The 22,322-nt window shown below is 50.5% G+C and overlaps 2 protein-coding genes across 3 annotated transcripts in view; one reads left to right on the top strand and one right to left on the bottom strand.

Moving 5' to 3' along the window:
• The window catches only part of LOC119378933 (rab3 GTPase-activating protein catalytic subunit), a 246,529-nt gene that overhangs the window by 148,956 nt on the left and 75,251 nt on the right, over nt 1–22,322 (bottom strand). The window lies entirely within an intron of this gene.
• The window catches only part of LOC119378935 (leucine-rich repeat and fibronectin type-III domain-containing protein 3), a 41,320-nt gene continuing 30,951 nt past the window's right edge, over nt 11,954–22,322 (top strand). The window contains exon 1 of the mRNA XM_037648031.2: nt 11,954–12,058. The gene's annotated coding sequence lies outside the window, so the exon portion shown is untranslated. The remainder of the gene's footprint in view (nt 12,059–22,322) is intronic.

Raw genomic sequence — 22,322 nt, 5'->3', positions numbered from 1 at the left:
GCCGTGCCCGCGCATCGCGTGCCATCGGCAATCTTGACGCCTGCATCCGCGCCACCGCGGCACACGTCGAGAATTATCAGCCGCGCCGGATAAGCCGCGCAACAAAGCAACCCACGACACGTCGGGTGCCGACGGGTAGAAAGACGGCCGAAAGAGTGAGAAAAAATCGACGAAGCTCGAAACCAGCAGTGCTAGCCAATATACACTTGGAAACTGAATGGCACACAATAATAATAAAAATAATATCTGGAGTTTAACGTCCCAAAACCACGATATGATTATGAGGGACGCCGTAGTGGAGGGCTCCGGAAATTTCGACCACCTGGGGTTCTTTAAGGTGCACCTAAATCTAAGTACACGGGCCTCGAACATTTTCGCCTCCATCGAAAATGCGGCCGCCGCGGCCGGGATTCGATCCCGCAACCTTCGGGTCAGCAGTCAAGCACCATAACCACTAGACCAGCGTGGCGGGGCTGAATGGCACACAGTGCCACGCCTTTAGCCCTAGAGTAACCCACAGTATACGGTTCTGATTAATATAAACCAGATTTAATGAATAACGAATAATCACGCCATCTCATCTACCTACAAAGGGCATTCCGTCTTGTTACTCAGAGTTCAGAACCACTCTGCCTATAATGCTTTCCAAACCTTCGCCTTACAAAAATTTTAATTTCATTATTTCATTTTCTTTTTCTTGTCAGGTCTTGGCCCCAAGATGAGCGAAACAACCACGCCTTGCAGTGATGTTCGTGCTTTTGTTTTTTTTGTTTTCTTGGCGCCACCATACGAGACAAGTAATACAATATAAAAGAAAGGACTTTACTTAAATGTGCCACTGAGCGTAAGGCCCGAGATGTATACATATGAAGTGTTCCCGCAAAACCAATTACACGACCCCCTAACCATGTGAAACCGATCAGAACATTAAGTAGATACTGCGAGAATTTCTTTCTTTTTTTCGCCACCGCTGACGCTTGGTCATCTATACAAGAAGTTTTCTGGAGGGTTGTCAAGAGCACACCTCATGGCGGGATCGCTCGAGGGGAGAGCCATGTATACTCTGCACTTTATGCTGCAAGACAAACTTTCAGCGACCAGAAGACCTAGCTTACCTGAAAGAAACACTGGAACGAGTGAATCCGGTGGCTTACCTGCGGAGGAAATGAAGTATTTCTCGTTACAACACACACAGGCACCAGCACCAGACCGCGTGACAACAATGAGAAGGTGATTTGTTACTGTATGCTTTGTTGCAAGCGAAATTTCATGCGCAGAAACCTTTATTCTTACACTGTTACTGTATCGTTTTTCCGCGTGTGCGCTGCTTGTTTTCGTTATGAGAATTTACAAGCAGCCTATGACACTGAAGGATCAGGCGAAGGGAACAACTGGTAGGTTTACTACAGCCTGCCAAGTAACTATGCCAGTACATAATTTTCAACAGCTAATACCGGTGACCTGCAGATCGGGTGGTATACACCTATCGTATTTAAATGAAATATATATACTTTACGACCCTACAACCAACCGGCAAGGCTCACACACTCATAAACCCAGCAGAAAAAAAAAACCTTTACTTGCGGCCTGCGCAGGTGGAATTGAAAACATCGCTTCCTTGTTGCATAAACCACTTAGCTATACTCGCTATAAACATTCATTCATTCATTCATTCATTCATTCATTCATTCATTCATTCATTCATTCATTCATTCATTCATTCATTCATTCAGTCATAGCATATACGTGTACCAGTTTCCCTCATTTAAAACGACCGTGACTTTTATTTCGACCTCCATTATTTCACTGAATTTTCTAATACTCAACCAACACAATTTTTTTAGGTCGGGAACTTCTGCACCGCACTCGGGTGCAACGTGACTCTCGATTCATTCGACGTCGGAGAACAAATAAATGCATCCGATTTACGTGCGTGAATGAGCAGAAGCGCGTCCCTAATAAGCATGGGCGATGCAATCAACTATCGGGGCAAGATCATACGAGATCACCGTACAGCGCTCTCTTTCTAGGAGATGTCGGTCCTCTGAATGTCTTTATCGCGCGTAGTACACGATGCAGCCCCCATTGGCATAGCCAGGAAGAGTTGAGGGGGGGGGGTAACTCACCCCCCCCCCCCCGAATTTTTTTTCAATTTTGCATGTGCATATATACACGCACACATACAAACACACGCACGAACACAAATAAGTCGAGCTAAAAACTAAAAGACAAAAGCCCGCAGACAAGGGTACGCGTCACGGGCTACATCGAACGAAGGATCCTGCAAGACAAGGTCACAACCCATGTTCGAAGACGCGAGGCGAGTTCAGCTTCGCGATGACTCCACATCCAGAGTCACATTATATCCTATCGAGCAAAACTACATCGTTCGGCAAGAGGTGAAGCTACAGCGCTTTCGGAACCACAGCCTGAGGGGAAAAAAAAAAAACAAAAAAAACAAATTTGACAAGCTTATGTGGAATTGCATGTTTTCCTTCTCATTTTTATTGTGTTCGCGTATGACACGCCTGCCTCTGCAGTCTATTGCAGCGCAAGAGGGCTGCGGCGTCAAAAAAAAAAAAAAAACGTAGCGAATCCACAGCTCGACATAAGTGCCCTCACCCGCTCGTAGCTGAAAGAATGCGTCCCGTATCAGACTGCTGATCAAGTATACAGCCCCATCCAGTCGAATCCCATCCGACGCAGCAAAATGCACACCGACAGGCTCATTTCCTCGTCCCCGACAAAACCACGCCCATCCTCTTCGTCAGGAGTTGTCAGGGATCCGTGCGCCACAGCCGGCCCTAAACTGGCACCTGCGTGACGGAGTTGAGCCTCTCGGCTCGCCTGACACAAACGCAGAAGACACTGCGAAATCTCTCAGCGTCATCGCCCCATGAAGAGCCAATTTGGCCGAGCGGTCACGCATGCAGTGAAAATATACGATGAGCAGCGAGGAGCATGTCTGACCGCACGCACCGGTTCGAACTCATCAGAGGCAGCAGTGCACGCGCGATAAGCAGAACAAACTCGTTACGCATTGTTTCGATTCATGCACGTCATCCGTTAACGCCGTAGCTCGTGCTGGCACGAACGGGCGAAGGACCGACGATCTAGTGCAGTGCGGGAAGACCTTGGCTACTGCGCGCAAAGCTCATTACGCCCGGTAGTCGAGTCGGGCCCGAAAAGCCGCAGCGAGAGGCGAGATCGCAATTAGGATAATCAGGGGCGCACGCGCCAGTCAAACCAGTAGCAGCCCCGAACTCGCGGCGCCTATACAGTGGCCCCGCGACTATCACGCGCTGTCGGGTGCGCCGGATGCAAGGCGCAGATAAGGGATACTGAGACCTAGCAATCATACTATACGGCGCAGTAACGGTATTTCGACAACACTTCTGCGGCCAGTGCAGTAGACGAGTGAAGCTGTATACAGTACGAGGGTACGTGGACCTTCATCGTCAATATATGAAATGAACACGCGACATATCTTGACCATCGGGGGAGAAACGTCAGCAGCAGACTCAGTTTCCCTGTTGTTCTCTATAGAGAACAACAGGGAAAGAAAGGAAAGCAAGGAAAACGGAGGAAAGAAAGCGAAGAAAAGAAAGTAAACCCTGCAAACACGATAACGTTAAATCTGATGTCAGTGTCGGAGCACTGCCGCTCCATGTGTGTGCCCCCTTTCGTGTTCGAGCCGTGCGTGGGGTCAAAAAGCCCATCTCGACCGAGGAGCCAGGCCGGAGCCGCCTGGCAAGGCAGTGAGCTTCGAGGCACGAACTGGGACGGATCGCGGGGCAGCCAGAAGAACAACATGTAACCTTTTGTTTTAATACAGTTTGCTGTAAAACTTAAAATTGCAATCCTTCCTTCATTATTTCCCTGAGACTGAGAAACAGCGTGCGTACGATAAATGCTACGTGTCATTTAGCGCATGCGCGCTTCGAACACGCGCTATTCCGTTAAGCCCGCTAAATTACAGCTGTTTATATGCGCGAGTGGTTGACACGTGCAAAAGGGCTCGGCCCAGGTATATCAGACATGCATGTGAATTAGATCCCCAACTAAAATATATTGGAGCTAACCCTGAAGCACAAATGGGCGAACGAACCAGACAGAATGGACAATTCGACACAAATCATTTCTGGCGCCACATGACAATTAAGCTGGTAGCCATGGTAATTTCTGTCTCGAAGTTAATAATTGTTCGGGTCCCAATACCGCGATATGATTATGAGGGCTGCCGTATGGACTTCGGAATTTCGACCACCTGAGGTTCTAAGATAACGTGCACCTGAAGCCATAGGCACACGGGCCTCATTTCACCTCCATCGAAACGCTGGTGTCCCGAAGTTCGCTTTTTAGCACCTGGCCTTCCACGCTTTGGATTCGTGCAATGCAGTATAGAACGTACTTCTTTTTTCCTCCTTTTCATGCTATAAATGCTCCAGTGGCTTGCATTAGAAAGAACCAGCCGTTGCTATGAGGATAAAATTTACACTTCACCTATTTATAAAACTGTAGATTTGTGTCAGGAAAGTTCGAATGTTCTCTTCTCCCTTTTATCTAAGCCGACAAAACAGTAAACCATTTTTTTTCCTCAACCCTACCGCGTTCTCTTTTGTTTTCTGCGGTTTTTCTTCCAACAAGCGTGGCCCCGTAGAGTTTTCCAGTAACCGGTACGCTGCGTTACCGGAAGCACAGACACAACACTGCTCCAAGGAGCTTTCTTATCATCAGTGTATCACGTGGAAAGCACACCGACTCGCACTTGATCCAATAGTGCTTCTAAGTGGTATACAAGCACTGTTTCACGTACTTTCCTGAAGACGGCAGCACTGACGCGCTATATACGTATGCAGAGATTAAGAATCTCTTTCTCGGAGCAGGTTTCAAGCATGCAATGCTGTCGTCGAGGTCATTTCGTCAGCTGCGACCAAATTTCACTCGAGACGACCGAGTCGGTCGGCGGCCCGAAGGGGGAACGAACGGGAGCGAACAGAGCAGCCCGGTTATGTAAACAGGCAGGTGACAGGCCCCCTCGTGCAAGTCATGCCGCGTCCAGCGGAGCGCGCAGTCCACACAGCCAGAGCGCAGCGCGAGAAGAATGGCAGCGTGCATTATATTTAGAAGAGCGACGGCTGAGCCCGTCACGTTCGCCTGGCTGTGCCATCTTGCACGTCGGCTGCCTGGCGCACTCGGCGACAGAGCTGACGCAGATGACACGGTGCCATGGCGTAACTTCAAAGTACAACTGCAATAAACTCCGCTTTGGCTTAAATTCCTTAAATATGGGTAGCATGCATGCTATCGAAGCAACCTTGGCAACGCCTTTAAACCGGGGCATTTATACAGCCCCTTGGAGTAACGGACACGCGGTACCTGGCGAGTGTGCTAAGCGGATATGACGCCGATCAGCGCGCCCCTCAAGACGAGTTGCTGGCTCTGTCCGATCGGAGGAATCGTCATACGAGTCCTGAACGAGCAACAACACGCTGGTTTTAAACGCGCCGGGCTCAGTCTCATTTCTGGTGAAACAGTAACGGCAGTATTTTTTCTTTCGCACAGTTTCGGTATCGAAAACGTCTACATTTTCGCGACGCGTCCACTTATGTTTCAGACGTATAATTTCGTACCAAATATGCACAAGTTTAATCAGCTGATTTCAAACTATACGCTTTTCACGCAACCGGAAATCCCACCGCTGTTGGGCTTTAAATGGTTATATGGTTTCTGCACTCGGTTGCGCCAAGCGTGGTACGGTCTATTTCCAGAGGGAACAATTAGTAATCGCTTTTCTAGCTCCGATAGCGAATCAAACGGACATGACCGGCCGGCGGACTGACAGCTCTTCCTAAGCCTGGAAGTGCATGCTGGAACTATATCGGGCTCCAATATTAATTAGTCTCGAGCAACTATCACGCGCTACGAGGGGCATGGCCCCGGGACGAAAGACAACACAAACGTTAACAGTGTCCCCTATTGCAACGTTGTAGGGGATCCGAACGTTGCGAATATGAAAAATTTCCTCGAATGTCTCCCAGTGACATATTTTAGCACGAAATAATCGTCCATATATGCATGCGTATAGTGCATACCACGGCTAAGAAAAATCGAGACGACGACCTGGTCACCTGCTAACTCTGCACTCCCATTTATTTACATATAAAATGCCTGAAATGTTTTTGTCCAAAAATATATTTATTACTGTGCATAGCCACAGCGGGAAAAAGACTAGCACAAGTGAGCAATGACCAGAGCGACAAAGTCGCGGCTCGCGGAGCTCTTGTCGATAAAAGCGACACGTAAGAACGATATTAATGAGAACTAACAGACGAAAAGATAACTTGCCGGCGGCAAGTTATCTTTTCGTCCACTTTACTTTCTTCACATTCATATCCTAATTACTACAAAGAACATCCCCTATACTTTCCTTGGCGTTATTGTCTGTTAGTTCTCATTAATATTGTGTCTAACAAAGAAAAAGAAACGAGCCCTTAAAAGTCACCTTCTTTCCTTCATATGTAAGAACGATTTTTTTTTTTTTTTTAAGTGGCGTGGCCGGCGGAAAATCGCACCCTGATGCCAGCATTTCCGATACTAGTCGCGATCTCGCTGCTCGGGCCATCCGTCACTTGTGCCTTAAGCTTTTTTTCCTCTGCAGCTGTACTAGTAAAAGTTGTTCAGTGAAGTCAATTCCGCACGAAATTAATTCGGAGAGTCAGCGAAACCAGCCATGTCTGCGAGTAAAGAATGTTATACACAACCAAATGAATCGAACAGGCAATTAGGCCAGGGAAAGCATAGAGGACGTTAATTGTTGTCCCTAACTATAGTGTACTAAATGTGACGTAAATTGAAATGCATTGAAGTGGACGAAAAGTCACCTTTTCGGTCGGTGGAATTTTTCGTGCACTTCAATTCATTTCAATTCACGTCAGAATTAGTACACTATAGTTAGAGACAACAATTAACGTCCTCTATGCTTTCCCTGGCCTAATTGTCCGGTTCATTTGGTTGTGCATAACATATAAACGAGACCCTCAGAAAAAAGTTCCCCTTCTTTCGAGTCAAGAATGGTAACACGAGAGTCCTTGACGCAGCCCTCCGCGAAGTAGGCGCTGTTATTCGGCGCAAAACAGCAGCAGTAATCGTTACGGCTCAAGCAACACGCAAACTTGCAATACCTGGCGGACCTTCGACTGTGACGCGACGCGGAGGAAAGGCGGCAGGCTGCCTGCCCCAGGACCAGCAGTTTCCTCTTCCGCCGTATCGCGGGAGAAAGCTGGAGCGAGGCCGACGTGCTTGCGACCAGACAGAAGGGAGCATTAGCTTCGATTAAGAGGGAGGGCGCGTCTATAACTTGGCGCGGTCTCGTTCACCGCCGCCGCCGCCGCCACACGGTATCGGCCGATCACAAATCGGCTCGCGGTCGGTGGGGTCCGATAAAAGCCGCAACTATAGACACGCGAAACGGAGCGAGACAAAGACGAGGCGACAGTGTCGTAAATACAGAAAAATCGCACGCATCTTGCCATGGCGGCCACTTTGGTTTTGCAAATATATAGGTTTCATTTTTGATTATATAAATGTTAAAACCATGCTTTGAAATAAAATTTAAAAATTCAGGAGCCCTTTCCCTATCGGAAAAATTGGGGGGGGGGGGGGGGGGGGGCAAGTTATGTAAGCTTGGCCGTGTGCCTGCTTGAACTTTGCCTTCTTTCTTTCTTTCTTCCTTTCTATCGCATTGCGCAATACCCCCTCCTAACTTCTTCCTTCCTCCATGCAGGGAATTGGACCGTCATCCACCTGCTTAGCAGCGCAACACTCCAGTTGCTACAGGCAACAACGACGGTCATGCGTTCATATCCAGGCAAGAATGAAATGCGGCAACGTCAACTGACAAGTCACCTCGATAGTAGATCACACTGCTATTAGAAACGGCTGATCGCCAACAAGCCCACGATCGAGAGAGCGTGAATTAATAGAAAACGGCGCATACAATATGCGACTGCATGGGACACCTTCGAGGGCTACATTTCTGTACGCGTGCCGGCACCTAGGGTTTTTTTCGCGTACGACGCCCCAGCCGAAATCTGTGAGCCAGAACAAGCGTCGCTAGCAAAAGCGAGCATGGGCCTCAGCGCCGGGTCGGGGAGCTCAACCTAACAGCACTGAGCAGCCAATAGTAGAAACGTACACGTTGGTGAAGTTAGTTTCTAAGTGTAACTCGTAGAAGGTCTCTGGCAGATTTCTAGTTAATATGCCATTCGGGTTAAACCATCAAATGAAAATGCTAGCACTTTTTTTTTTGTTATAACGCGCAAAGGTACAGCTTTTCTTTAACGTCAGCTCCGTTCCCCATCGTGCACACCTGTTAGAAATAGCCTCCCCCGATAACTTGCTTGTAAAGCATGTTTATGTTGCCCGGTTCATACTTCATCAAATATTCGACATAAATAAATAGTGGGTGATCGGGGATTCTTTTTTTTGCATTTTAAAGCGAAGCAATATTGCTGGGGTTTAACGCCCCCATCACACGATATGATTATGAGCGACGCCGTAGTGGAGGGCTCTGGAAATTTCGACCACCTGGGGTTTCTTTAAGGCGCACCTAAATCTAAGTACACGGGCCTCAAGCATTTTCGCCTCCATCGAAAATGCGGCCGCCGCGGCCGGGATTTGATCCCGCAAACTGCGGGTCAGCAGTCAAGCACCATAACCACTATAGACCACCGTGGCGGGTGTTAAAGCGAAGTAAAGTGGGCACTTGTTGCAGCACGTCTGAAGCAACCAGTAACATTTCATAAAGCTCGTAGTCTATTGTCTTTTGAAACGGAAAGCAGCTTCCACTTTTGTGCTTCGTTTCTGCTCTTTGGAAGAGCCTCAGATTTCAGATTTGGCTTTACGGAGAGTGCCCTTTAAAGGGGTGGTGCCATCAAATTTCGAGGCTATAATAAGCCTGTTGTGGGTTTCCTCTGTATGCAAGGACACTCCACACGAAGCGTCGGACACAGCAAACGTTTAGAATATATTTTAATTCACTTCCAAAGTGTACCTAAATGCCCATTCTCCCGATCAAAACCCATCGCTAGCGCGCCAACACTGACGTAGATCTGTAGGATGGACAACGAAAGTTGTAGTGACGTCACACCAGATCTGCTGTAATGACGTGAGTCACCTGCGGACCTCCGCGACCTCCGCAACGTACGTACCGGCTGCAGTGAACTAGGATATATTCTAGTTCACTATAGTACCGGCAAAGCATCGGTTGCTACATCACTCGCCGAGTTTCGATCGTTTTCTGGCTAAGTGCGTCACAGCCTTGTGTGGTCACGTGACCACGCCTCCTACACTTCTACGTCACTGCCCAACCTCGGCGCCCAGAAACCGAAACCGAAAGTTGTCCACATCAAAAGGGTATATTAAATTATTTAGAGAGAACACATGAATCTTGGTGCGTGCATCGTTCTTCCTGGAGCTTTAGGAAACGCTTACAGCAAAGAACGCGCAAGCCACAAACATGGTGGCACCACCCCTTTAAGCAATTTAAATATGATGTTCGGAAAGCTAAACCTCAAGAGGGGGACACCTTCAAGGTGTCCACCTCAGCCTGAACACTAGGGGAGTCGGGAACCCACTGACGCCTCCATGGTTTACGCCACTGCAAGGTGACCTCGTTCAACGGTTTAAAATCCAGGTTCACACTGGCGTTCCCAGCAGGGACCCTTCTTTGTGGGTTCTCGAGGTTTAGTTATGCTCGCCACGCTGAGAAAAGTTGATCGGAACCTACGCGACGTTACGCGCCACAGATGCGCACGTGGGTATACACACACAGCGAGAACCGCCCACGGATGCTCGCAACATCCACCGAGGGTGGAGGTCCCAGCTCCTCCGAGCTCTCCTCCTATGCGGAAAAAGGACGTCGCTACCTTCGAGTAACGCCTGTCCCCGAGATGCGCTGTTCATTGTGTCATCCGAAAGAAATGCAGAAAAAACAAGTAATGGTTCTTCCTTTCGGCCTTGATGGCGGCATCTCACGGTCGCCGCTCATCGCGAAAACACGCTCACGCTCTCACGCAAACTAACGTTTCTGGTGAGGCTACACGACGTTAAAAAAATTGCGAGCATAATTTCATCCGATGCAGCCAGGCAATTCCGCCGTATGCCAAGGTAGAGTTACTGTATCTACCTAAAGGTAGCATATACAGTAACTCTATGCCAAGGAGACTGTGCACGCCCCCTAGGACGGTGCCAACACCTAACCCCAGATTCAGTGACGCCAAGGCGAAGCCAATTTTAGCGAGCGTCAGCGTACACCTGAGAGGCGCCGAAAAGGCGCACGTGCGTGGCGTCATGCCGCAGGTGACAGAAAAAAACGGTCACGTACGAGAGGCAAATAAGCTGGCTTCCATTCTTTTCGCAAGTGGGGCGGAGCCCGAAATGCTCCTTTCTCGGGGCTATTTTTGGCGCGCTTTTCATAACGCAGAGCCCGCGGTATTTTCTTAATCGAGACCGCTTCGCCTTTCGAACGAATTTCGCGCGCACTTCGGGCGGCGTGCAGTGCGGAAAGACTCGGCAGGCGGAAAAAAAAACTGCGGACGAAAAAACAAGAAAACAGACCGCAATCACTTACAAAGTGGCTGCGGCACTGCCGGTTGCTTTGTTTGTTTGTTTACTTTCGCTCTCTCTCTCAGCTGCCTCCGCCCGTTTTCGACGAAGCCAGCAAAAGCTGACCCTGATGTCGGACGCCGTCAAAGCGGCCTTTTGTCCGCGCAGCTTCCCGCGCTCTGGGAAAGGAAAAGTTCTCGGACGTGGGCCGTACAACAAAAGGCTGCCCACCTGTACATTCCTGCAGCGGCGCCTCCGGGAGCTCGGAAGGAAGACACACCCCGGACGAGCAGTCTTCCCCGACAGAACGAAACGGGAGGGAACATGGCTTCCTCTACTTCGAGAGAGAAGCATCCCAGCCCGAATGGGTCTTTCCCTTTTTAACGAGTGCGACTGCGAAGCACGGCGGCGTGACCAAAGAAAGCCTCATTGTATCGAGCAATATTTCGCCAGGTAATTCGAAAGCGCGGGAGGAACCAAACGGGCGCGCCCCACAGTTTGGCCGCAGACGGCGCCGTAGTGGCTGCCGCACACTCGACCCATTTGCTTTCGAATTTTTTACTGCCGCGCCAACAAGTCCGGAAAAAGAAAATCGACTGATGCGTTCTTTTTCTTTTTTCGTAAGCCTTTCTACGCACCACCGGCGAAAATGCATTGGATTTGAAACGTTAAAAGGCGCACGCTGATTTAAATACAGGCGACGCATTTTGTTTTTGTTGTTGCTTTCTTTCTCTCCCTCTGACACACACACACACACACACAAGCGAAAAATTCTTATTTCACGTATTGTAGTATCTGAAGATTATAGAAAAAAAGAAAAAAAAAATCAAGTCCGAAAGAGCGCACACTGCCATATTATTGTGAGACAGGAAATACTACAGAGATTTTCATTCAGCAATCCGTGCGTGGGAAGAGGTAGCAGTAGAGCTTCACCAACGCTGGTATGTCATAATGCGCAAACGGCCGCACGTACTGCACGCACACACACACAAAAAGCGCGCGATTTGAGTCCACCGTATTGAGCGTGGTGCAGTCAATTGACACCAAGACGAAACGAGACGTGCCTCTGATTTACGCAACGGTGCTCCTTCTGTCGTAACGCCTTAAAGACAACGCGTGCGACTCGCGAATGCCCTATAACGATGAGAACGAGACATTAAAAAAATCAATAAAGAGTTGGCGCTGCTTGGCGGCCTACAGGACGGCAAACACGGCATGGCCCCCATGTCAACACGGGTCGAGAAGGAGACCACACCTTGCGGGCCCAATGGCACGGCCGCCCTCACCCGTGCGGCGAGGAGGTCGCCTTCTTGCCCGCGCAGAAGGGCGCGCAGGCCGCGCCAGAGAACCAGTCGGCCAGAAGGAGGCCCCCGCCGTACAGTCGTCGTGCCGCTCTTGCCCAAAGGATTAAACACCTCGCCGGCCCCTACGCTTCTCTCCGTACCACCCGGTGAGTGCGCCGTGTTCGCGGCTCCAGGGACACCGGCCGAGACCCCGGAGAGCTCCTGGAGCGAGCGCTTTTCCGCAACGCTGCCAGCACGCCGGGGCAGCCCGCCTGGACACGTGCGGCAGAGACGCTGCATCCGGCTGTGCTGGGAACGTGCGGTCCAAGCGCGGTGTGCATGCTGCTTGCCACGCGCGGGTGCGAGTGGGAACAATGACCAGTGCCATAGTTTCGCCGAGCGCTTGTTGCACGACAGGGAGGTCGAAGGTCAAATGCCACCGTTGACTGACAGTGGGAACCGAGGCTAACACCCTCAGTCAACGACGGCGTGGTCGCATTTCGCACCGAAAGCAGAACGCACTTTTCGCGCGTAAGCACTGTACTACTACTACTGCCATACGTGCTGTACCCAGCACTTGGTCTATTGAGCAACGATAGTACCCTTGCATCATGCCATCGACGATAAGATTGCCGCAAGCACTGAGATGGTGATCCGCGTTAGGAAAATGAATGACTGCCTCACATACCATTTAACATTTCTGCGAAGTACCCTCGGTCAGCTAATCAAAGCGCATCGTCATTGTTCAGCAAAATACCCTTTAAAAAGTAAAAGTTTGCACTGCAAACGAAGCGTGATGTGAGTGCTTAAAAAAAGGCACAAACGTCGCTGCTTTTCTCTCTCTCTTTGTCTTTCTCTCCTCTCAAAGGCGAGCGAACAACGCTCCCATCGTGGAATTGTTTACTGCTCCGTTGGAAGGGTTGATACGATTGCCGAATCACCAGCGCAAGGCTTCTGCACTTTGCCTACAGGCTGACATCTTCGTCATGGCGGATGTCAGGCCCGGACGGCGATGATTTACTCGTGCGCAACCTACCGTAACCGACACGCGAACAGTCGGGGCCGGCCTGTCGAGTGGGAACGGGCTGCCGCAGGCTATCGGCCGCGGCATCTCACGTCCGCGATCTGAACACCCGCTGTTCCGCGCGAAGTGGTGCATGGCACACTTCAGTAGCCGCCGCCTTATTTATGCCGCTCTATCCGCCCTGGATCGCGGAAATTACGGCTGAAACGAAGAAAAAAAAAATGCGCCCCGCACTCGCCGCTTTATCGCTGCGTATATATGTGTTTTTTTTTTTTTCGGGTAAAGCGCGCGGGAAGTGATTAGCACATATATTTACGACAAAATACCAATTATCGGAGAAAAAAAAAGCATACCACCAGTGAGCCACAATGCACCGTAGAAGAAAAAAATAAGCGCAACGGCGGGGACCAGGTAAACTCAGCAGACAAAAAGGCGCACCGTGGAGGATTAGCTGTCACGGGTTACTGCGACCACATATATTTAGAAAGAAAACCGAACAATACGAAGACATACAAGGTTAACCTAAACATGCAATGACGCGAGCGAAAAAAAACGAAGACCTGGAAAGGCAGGAATTACACGATGGCGGCGCGTGTTTAGTGGATATTTAATGAATTGCCCCACTCACCCTTACGAGTAACCAGTACATTAAATAGTGCATTCTTCTACGCTTTTATACAGGCATTATGGGAATCGCTGTAAGGTTAAAACGCGCCAGCTCCGCTCGACACACTATGCATACCGTACAGGAGGCGGCAACGTTGGGCGTACCCCCGATAATACTCGAACCTGTAACGAGGACAACCCGACTCATTATCAGTGCTCACCAATGCGTCGCAGTCGCCGTGCGTGAAGGGCAGAGAGAGGCGAAGTCGACTATGGCCGCCCACCGCAGGCACGCTATAGCGGCGAAGCAGTGTCACACAACAGACGTTTCTGCGTTGGAATTACACTGACGAGCGGCATTATAAGCTGCAAGACCGGGCGTAGCGCACAGCACAGCGTCTGGAGTCAGCATGGGCGCGCTACGTGTTGCTCAAGCTGAACGGGGATTCACAACAGCGCCCCCCCCCCCCCCCCCCCAGCGACTACGACAATTATTTCCGTATATATATAGTACCATCTGTTGATATTCGGATGTACGCATATTCTGACTTGTTGCATCATCTAGGCATAGAAAAATAACGAATTGCCTTTAGTTCTTTTGTTTAGCTCTCCCGAAGCACCACCTTTGACATACTACGAAGGGAAGTATATTTTCTTCCCCTGCAAACAGAACATGGCTTCTATGCGCTATTTATTTTCGTCGATAACAGCCTCTTGCGGATGCGCTTCATCTGCAGTCGCTCCTTTACATGTTTCCGCTACTACAAAGGCTGCCGCAAGAAACTGACGCGCACGGACGACGTCGACTACATTGCGCGCATATGGCCACTGTTCCCTCTGCTTTTGTGGCACACACGAAACAGCAGACCCAAGCCGATCTAGCTGTCAGCCATCTCTGACACGCTGTGCTCGAGTCCGCGCCCGCTGCCACTGTTCATCAGCGAAGGTTGCGGCACAGCCCCGCTAATGCGCCTCCATTGTGTGCCGCGCTTGGTACAACGATCTGCGCGAGCGCGAAACGTGCACACCGCACCCCCGCCGGCAAGGGCTCGTGTCCACGCCGCCCGCTCAAAGGAGCGAGTCCGCTCTGATTCGAGACGACAGTGAGCACGTAACTCGCATGACACGGAATGGCGTTGCACAACTGTGTCGCACCGCGACTGGCGGCGTGCCCGACCTCAGCCAAGGAGCCCACCTTTGGGCCGTGACGCAGCAGCCGCGGGCTATATAAAATCTGAGCGGCCGATATCGGTGCAGCAGGTAAACGCGTAGGACGTGCTTTGCGGCCTCACAAGAACAAAAGGCGGTGCTGCGCTCGCCCGCCGCCATACATGGGAGCCGGAGTGCATCGTTCCGCAGTGCGACGCGAGCGTGCTTGCGCCGCGCCAATCGCGTGGCTGCTAACGCCGCCGCGGTGCTACCGTGGGAGGGGAGGCAAACCAGCCGGAAAAAAACCGCTCGAGCATTCCAGGGTTAGGCCGGCTAGCACGCCTCGCCTACGCGCTCGCTCCTCCAAGGACGCGTAGACAGAGGCTCACATCGAAAGCTGCATACGGGATGGCGAGCCACTCAGCGCCGATGAGTCCCCGAACACGTGCGCGAGCAAAAACATGCGCGCAAAGATGGCGTTCGAGGGCAAATGTGACGCAAGGCCGCCAACAAGCTGCTGACGGTACTACACACGATGACTGCAAGAATCATTCTTCCCTGCATGACGCGGAGAAAAAATAGAGCGACCAATCGAACCGGGTCGCACCGAATGCCGCCTTCCGAACTTGAGCATTCCGCGGTCGTTGCAGGGTGAGCCAAGGCGGTGCACTTGATTGACCTGGAACCCGAAGAGAAGCTGCGCTGAGGCATAGACGGCAAGGCGCAACAGGAAGAAAAAGCCCCGCGGCGGAGGCCCATCCTCTCGCCGGTGCGTATACATAGCGGCAGCAGGTCGAGCGGTATCACCTAACGGGGCGCGAATAACGTTCACGTTCACGCCCGAGGGCGTCGAGAGAAGAACCGCTGCACCAAGTGAGGAGAGAGACCGGCCTGACCCAAGGGACCGCGCTTCCCGATGCGATAAGACTCCGGATCGTGCCGGCGTCGCCCGCATGCCAGAGCGCGCCCCGATCGAAAGTACGTCCCTTCCGTCGATAGCATATCGACTGGCGCCAGTGAATCGCGCACGCCAAAGCATGGAACCCGGGGAACCAGTTTGTGGCCGCCACCAACTTGACGGGAAGAGCTGCATATCAACAGTACAGCACGCGGAAGTGACCGCAACTGGTGCAAGCAAAAATACATTCCCTTTCTTTTTTCTCTCTCTCTTCTTAAACTTTTTTTTTTTCTCGCACCGTACCCTTTCACGCGTGTTCGTCAAATCCAAACAATTCAAAAGGCCCAGAAAAGCACGAACGAGACACTCTTCGAGGTTCGACAGGCGTTGACCTGATACGTACTCAGGTCACGCTCTTGCAAATCTTGCCAAAAGGCCGCTGTTTCCCCAAAAGTTTGACGTCCGAAGCGTCCCCATCACCGCATCCACGCTAAAATTAGCTCTTCTAAGAATGAAGGTTCGCGATAACAAAAGGCACGAATTACATAGAGAACGTCAGCGGCTTTCCGTCCCAAGCAAAATATGGAGACAGCGGAAAAGAAAAATGCGAGAACGCACTAGTTGCAAACTAGAACACAGAAAAAAAAAGCGTGATATTAAGCGGAACAATACAGACAAACAAGTTGATACGACATTGAGAGAAACGGAACCATCTCGAGCAGAACACGAATCGCAGCAATAAAGCATGCATATATTATGCAAGAGCGATATGTATAGCTACTTCCCTTCATTATCTATTGCGTCTGACAATTCGCGCGCGCCGGCTCACAAAGGGGAAAAAAAAGAGCCATGGTTTGTGCTCGCGCCTGAGAAGGGATGCCCAACGACAGAGGCCGCAATGGGGGCCGTCAGCCAAAAGATCAGCGATAGTGTGTTCCGTACACAGCTTCGGAAAGCCTAACACAGCGTATATAGAATCTCGCCAAGACCATCTCCCTTGCTCAAACGGTCATCTCAACGCGCAAGGAGCCAGTTCTCCGTCGTGCAGCTCCAACAAAGGCGCACAGAAAACGAGCTACCAAGAGAATAAAGCATCCTGCGCGCAATCCTCTAACTGTTCGTGCTGGAGCCTTCAACATAGAAACTGCTTCGGTTCCTTTATATCCGCACCTTCCTCTTCCGCCACTTTAAGACATGTGTAACGCCGTTCCCAGAGAACTAGTCGGCGTGGACGCAAGGTTACGCGCACGCGCAGTGGCCAGAGAACATTCATATTGCGTAACCGCGTGATCGTGCCGATAACACTGCCGGTTATCACGGCGTAAGAGGCCCCGCAGGCGTGCCATTAGAACGGCTCTGATTTCCCTTCGGCGAATTCCTCCGTCGCCTCTAAATGAACAGCTGCGTGAGACCGCGACAACTACACAATGCATGTGATATTATAAATGTACAACGATGAAAGCCAAAGTGCCGGTAACGTTTACATTGAGTGCGGAAATTCATAATATGTACGCACTATGTAGTTGGTGGAAAAAGAAAAGAAAGCTGCAATTACTTCTCCGCGGCAGACTGAGACCCTGTTATTGTGACTGATATACTTTTCGACAACAGACAGCCGCCATATATGGAAGGAATGAGTTACACAGCAGTGACATTAAGGCCACCATAACACGTATACGTTCGATAAGCCCGCATCACCGCGCCCATAGGCGAGCAAAGCGGGTTTCGCAGCGAATTAAAACGAGAAAGTGCACGCCAAGGACGGTTTCCCAGGGTCGCTAAGGAGTCAAAGATCAACGCTTGCTTGCAGTTGGAATATTTTGCGCGCCGTCAGCGGGCAAAAGTTACGGGTGATCGAAGCAGCGCTGTCACTGAAAGTGCCTTCCGCCCACGACGCCGGCGAAACAAGCATGCCGTGGCTTTCCAAGACTGCACGACGCGGAAATGCAGTGTCCATCGCAGCAGCTTCCGAACGGTATGTACTACAACCGGCCGTCACATCCATACCGCATAAACGCGTGCCCGCAAGAGCGCTCCGACGGGAAAGGAAGGACGTCGTGCGCGTCTACTCAGTGGCCGCATCGCACTAATCTCTATGCACGGAGCGCTTACTAAGCCGGGCTCGGAATGGCACGAGCTGCCTTTCCGCACGCCCCCTGCCAATGTAATCGCTCGGCCTCTCTGTGGCCTCCCCATAAACACAAGCTGGCAGGAGCAGATCGCGCCCAGTCACGACTCGGCGCGCGACAACCGTTGGCCGAGAAGCGGTCGAAGGGTCAACGACACTGGCCAACGCGTGTTCCACGAGCACACAAGCGCTGCACTTAGGCCGGGACCCCCTGCGACTATCGATCACGTCATTCTATACACTACACGGTGTGTATAGCCGCGCGCCCCCGCACATACGCGCTCCTTGCGGAACTGAAGAGCGCGTGCACGGTGATTGGGAGAAAGATGAACGGCGCGCTGACAGCTTCTGCAGATTTCGTATCAAACGTCCCAGCTGTCGACGCGAATGTGATTGGTCAGAGATGAGTTGCAGCCCCCTTGTCGGAAGCTATCTCAACTCAACTGCTGGGCGAGCAGTCAACAGGCCAGCTAAATCTCCTTCTGCAAGGATCGCATGTATACATGCAATATTGAGGTAGTGCAACCCATTGCATGTCTTATTGAAATCAGAGGACATATACGGAAGAAGCTTTTGAAACTTCCCAAGACAACACACTACAGGACTTCATCAAAACAACAGAAAGTCCACGAGCAAATAAATAAATAAAAATTAGTAAACACATAAATAAATAAATAGATAAAAATAAATAAATAAATAAAACTTCCCGATGCAACCAAGTTTCGCGTTCCGAACACTTGAAAAACGAAGTTGGCTCGATGGGAGATGTCTAGGGGTGTGCGAATAGTGAATTTTGGAACCGAATCGAATACGAATCGAATAGTGACGACACCGAATCGAATACGAATACTAATCGAATACTTTTCGAATAGTTTTCGAATAGTAAAACAACCATTCTCAAACCGGTCCTAGAACTCCGCAGCGTTTTTTTTTCTTTGTTTGAACCAAATATTCACGAACTTTCACCAAAGAGCGTTGCGCTTACTTTTAACTGACTCAAAATACCACAGCTATGAAATCTGAGGTAAGCTCGTATACAGCAACGACCAGGGCTGTCGATATATTTTGTACCTGTAAGTTAACATACAACAGTGACTGCAGATACTTTGTCGCCTGCTTTTAAATAAAACTGAGACATAAAATCTAAACAATTTTGAACCGAAGCATATAGCTAAGGCGGTAATGAAACACATAAACCTGCCATCGCAACATGGTCCTCGGCACTGAAGGCATGTAGACATCGGTGTTGAAAGCTGTATCTGCAAGAATAATTTACGCAAACACAACCCTTGCATCTATTGCTATTCATGAGGCTGAATGCAGGTGCACCTTCAGTTATTACAAGATGAAGTCAGGAACTGATTAATGCGATGCAGAGGCAGCATAGTAAAAACTGAGCGAGTATGGAGCTTTCATGAAAAAAAAACGCCTTCATCCGGTAATCAATATAGCGTCGGTAGTTTCGTAAAAGCTTGGGCTGCATGCATACTGGTAATTTAGTGATTAAAAGAAGAAAAATGGCCTTTAACAATTCCAAAGTTTCATTGTTTTGGGGTTCTCCCGTCGGCGCTAATTATTCGAAAACTATTCGAAAAATATTCGGTATTTCGAGTATGTACTATTCGATTCGAGTACCGAATCGAATAGAATGCTATTCGATTCGTTATTCGAAATTTTCGAATATTCGCACACCCCTAGAGATGTCGGTGATAGTCGGACTGGTATCCTTTACACAAAGGCACACAGTGCCTCCATCCCGTGGCCTGATTTCCGCCCTAGAACGTGTAAAAGGTTACAGTAAGAAAGGCTGTCGCTGCATTCTTCGAGAAAATAAAATAAACAGACACGTGCAATTAAAATCTGCGCTGGTGCGCAGAATCTCGTCCGACGTCGGGTGACTGCCTGCAAATGTGCGCGCGCGCGCTGCGAACGCCCGAAGGCTTGCCGCGACCGCAATCGAACGCACACATCTGCGTTTGCGTACAACGCCGTCCTTGGATGCAATTCTCACGATCGATGCACGAAGCAGCAGCAAAAATTTCGACTAGCATATACGAAAGCACTTAGGGCGCCCAGAGTCGCGGATGGCTATCGGCGCTGCTATATTTTAGTTGTCGCGAAAGCCGTTTGGACGCTTTCCAACAGTGCTGCGGAGCTGGCGTTGGAAGCGAAGTGCGCGTCGAAAGACACGCGGAGTGAAACCGCAGTCGGCGGCAGAGCAGGCGGCGTCGACCCGCGCCGGGGTGAATGAAGGCGGCGCGCACTCGTCTCAGCCCGCTGCACCTGGCCTCGCAGCGACGAGAGACGCGAGAGCGCGACGTCTTCCAGTCTTCCAGCCTGCGCGGGGCCGCCACGAGGGCGTCCGACCCACGCGCTGATCCGACCACGCGACCGGAAGCGCTCCTACCACCTCCACCCGACCTTCCCCGTATAAATCATGTCGCGCAGGATATGTGGCACGAAAGAAAAAAACAAGAGGCGGACCCCACCCCGGAGCATCCGCTTTCCCCGCCGAGGAGGTCACGCGCGCGGACCGTTAGCCAGGCGATCGGGCTGCTGCCACCCCTTCGGGAAAAAGTGCAGCGCCGATGGCCTTCGCCGATAGCCGCCGGCGCATCCTTTGGTACAGAGGCAAAGGCCGAAACCTGTTCCGCTTTCTGCGGAGAAATAGATGAACAAAGTTACATAAAGAGCGGGCGCAGTCTCGGACAATTAACGTTTTCGTCAGCCCCGCTAGCACCCCGCGGGCACGCGGGCGGGCACGCATGCCCCAGCCAACGTCCAAGGGGCCGGAAATCGGCGCGGGAGAGAGTCCGTTGCCGAGTCCGCGCGTGTCACAGAAAAGGCGGGCGACATTCCGACGGAGGGCTGGCCAGGACGCGGCGCCGCAGGTTGTTGACACGAGGCAGCCGCGCCGTGATCGCGACCTCGCGGCCGCAGCATGCAGGCCATCGATAGCCGCCTCGTGCGCCCTGACATCAGCTGCCAAAATAAAAGCGGGCAACGAGCCGGGACCGTTAGCAAATGGGAGAGGAACCCGGAAGCCAACTTGCCGCGCGAGTCGCTTATTTAACCGAGCTCTCGGTGACGTATGACTCAGTAATGCGACGCTTACTTGCGGCCCAGTCGGGGAACAACGACGCCGGGAGAAGCGCACAGGTGTACGACACTGTAATATATATATATATATATATATATATATATATATATATATATATATATATATATATATATATATATATATATATATATATATATATATATATATACGAGTACGGGTGTATGACAGCGTGGTCGTTCTAGCAAGCAGACACGACAGCACGTGTCTAATACGGGGCGAAGGAACACTCAAACAGCGGTTGGGAACACTGAAAAGCGTGCAGAAAACAGCGGCAAAAGGCTTCCTCATGGGGGGAAATGGCATTTGTCAAATGACGAGCGGTACGTGTTCGCCGCGACTACCGTCGTCATAATGTCAAGTATACCGATCAGTATACATATAAACTGGTAAAGCAAGAGTACAACTGGCTGATGAAAAGCATCAAGCGTAGAATAGGTCGGGAAGGAATGTAAAAGAAAAAATACGTTTCAGGAACCTGTTCCATAATTAGATGCGCAAAGGATGGTATATACGCAGCGAAACCTTTAATATTCCGAGTGACACGAAATTGTGCGTCAGCACAAACACTCCGAATATAAAACATGATATTCAGGAGGGACCCGGCAATTGCCTGAAATCACACGCGATACTTAAATCGACAAGAAAGCGATAAAAACGCTTTCTATATTCATATCGTCAAAGCGGTTCTGGCGCGCCAGAAACTGTAAAATCATGCTCTTTCGGAAACTCTTCAGCCAACAGAAATGATGGACGTCACGGAGATATTGCGCGCCAACACATCGCCTACACAGGACATCAACACACGTGGTAACGCTTCGGTCAATACTTTGAGACCAGCCTTTTCAGCGCAAGGCACATGGCCTTGCAGTGTTATGTACGCGCTCAAATGAAGGTGGTTTCAGTGGCATGCATGGTGCCACTAAGCGCTATATTCCGGCGCTGACAGATGGCAATTTACAATCGTTGATTATATACTCCTGCCCAATGATTATACGCAGACGCTCTCATGAACAGTCAGCAACAAAGCCGCACTTCGACGCGTTTACAGTTGTGCGGGTTTCGTTCGCGATTAGTGCACGTATGGTGCACGTACGTTAACAAATGCAGAACACCACTGCAATCGCCGTCGTGGAAAAGATCAACGTGTCGCAATTTTCCACCACAAAAGCGGCATGCGTAAACCCCGAGAAAAAAAAAGGCTCGTCTCACGAACGAAATACCGACAAGCGATGAACGGCAAAACTATAGCTTAAAATGCACTACGCCTGTGACGGCCATATATAAGGAAATGCATGGAGTCCTAGTGCGTCGACAGAGTACTGAACTCAGTAGCCATTCTGAAGCGGCTTAGCTGTACGAGCTTCGATACAGCAGGAGGAAAATAAGTGGCTCGCGCCCTTATTCGCCAAGGACACCGCAAGAAGCAATTCTTTCGGTTGCGCCTGCAGCGCTGATTCCCTCCGAAGATAAGGCCCGCAACAAATGTCCTCAAGGTGATGTCAACT

The sequence above is a fragment of the Rhipicephalus sanguineus genome, chromosome 1 (genome assembly GCF_013339695.2).
Source record: "Rhipicephalus sanguineus isolate Rsan-2018 chromosome 1, BIME_Rsan_1.4, whole genome shotgun sequence".
Classification (NCBI taxonomy): domain Eukaryota; kingdom Metazoa; phylum Arthropoda; class Arachnida; order Ixodida; family Ixodidae; genus Rhipicephalus; species Rhipicephalus sanguineus.
Note: the sequence above shows the minus strand (reverse complement) of the source record. Positions and strands in the feature narration are given on the sequence as shown.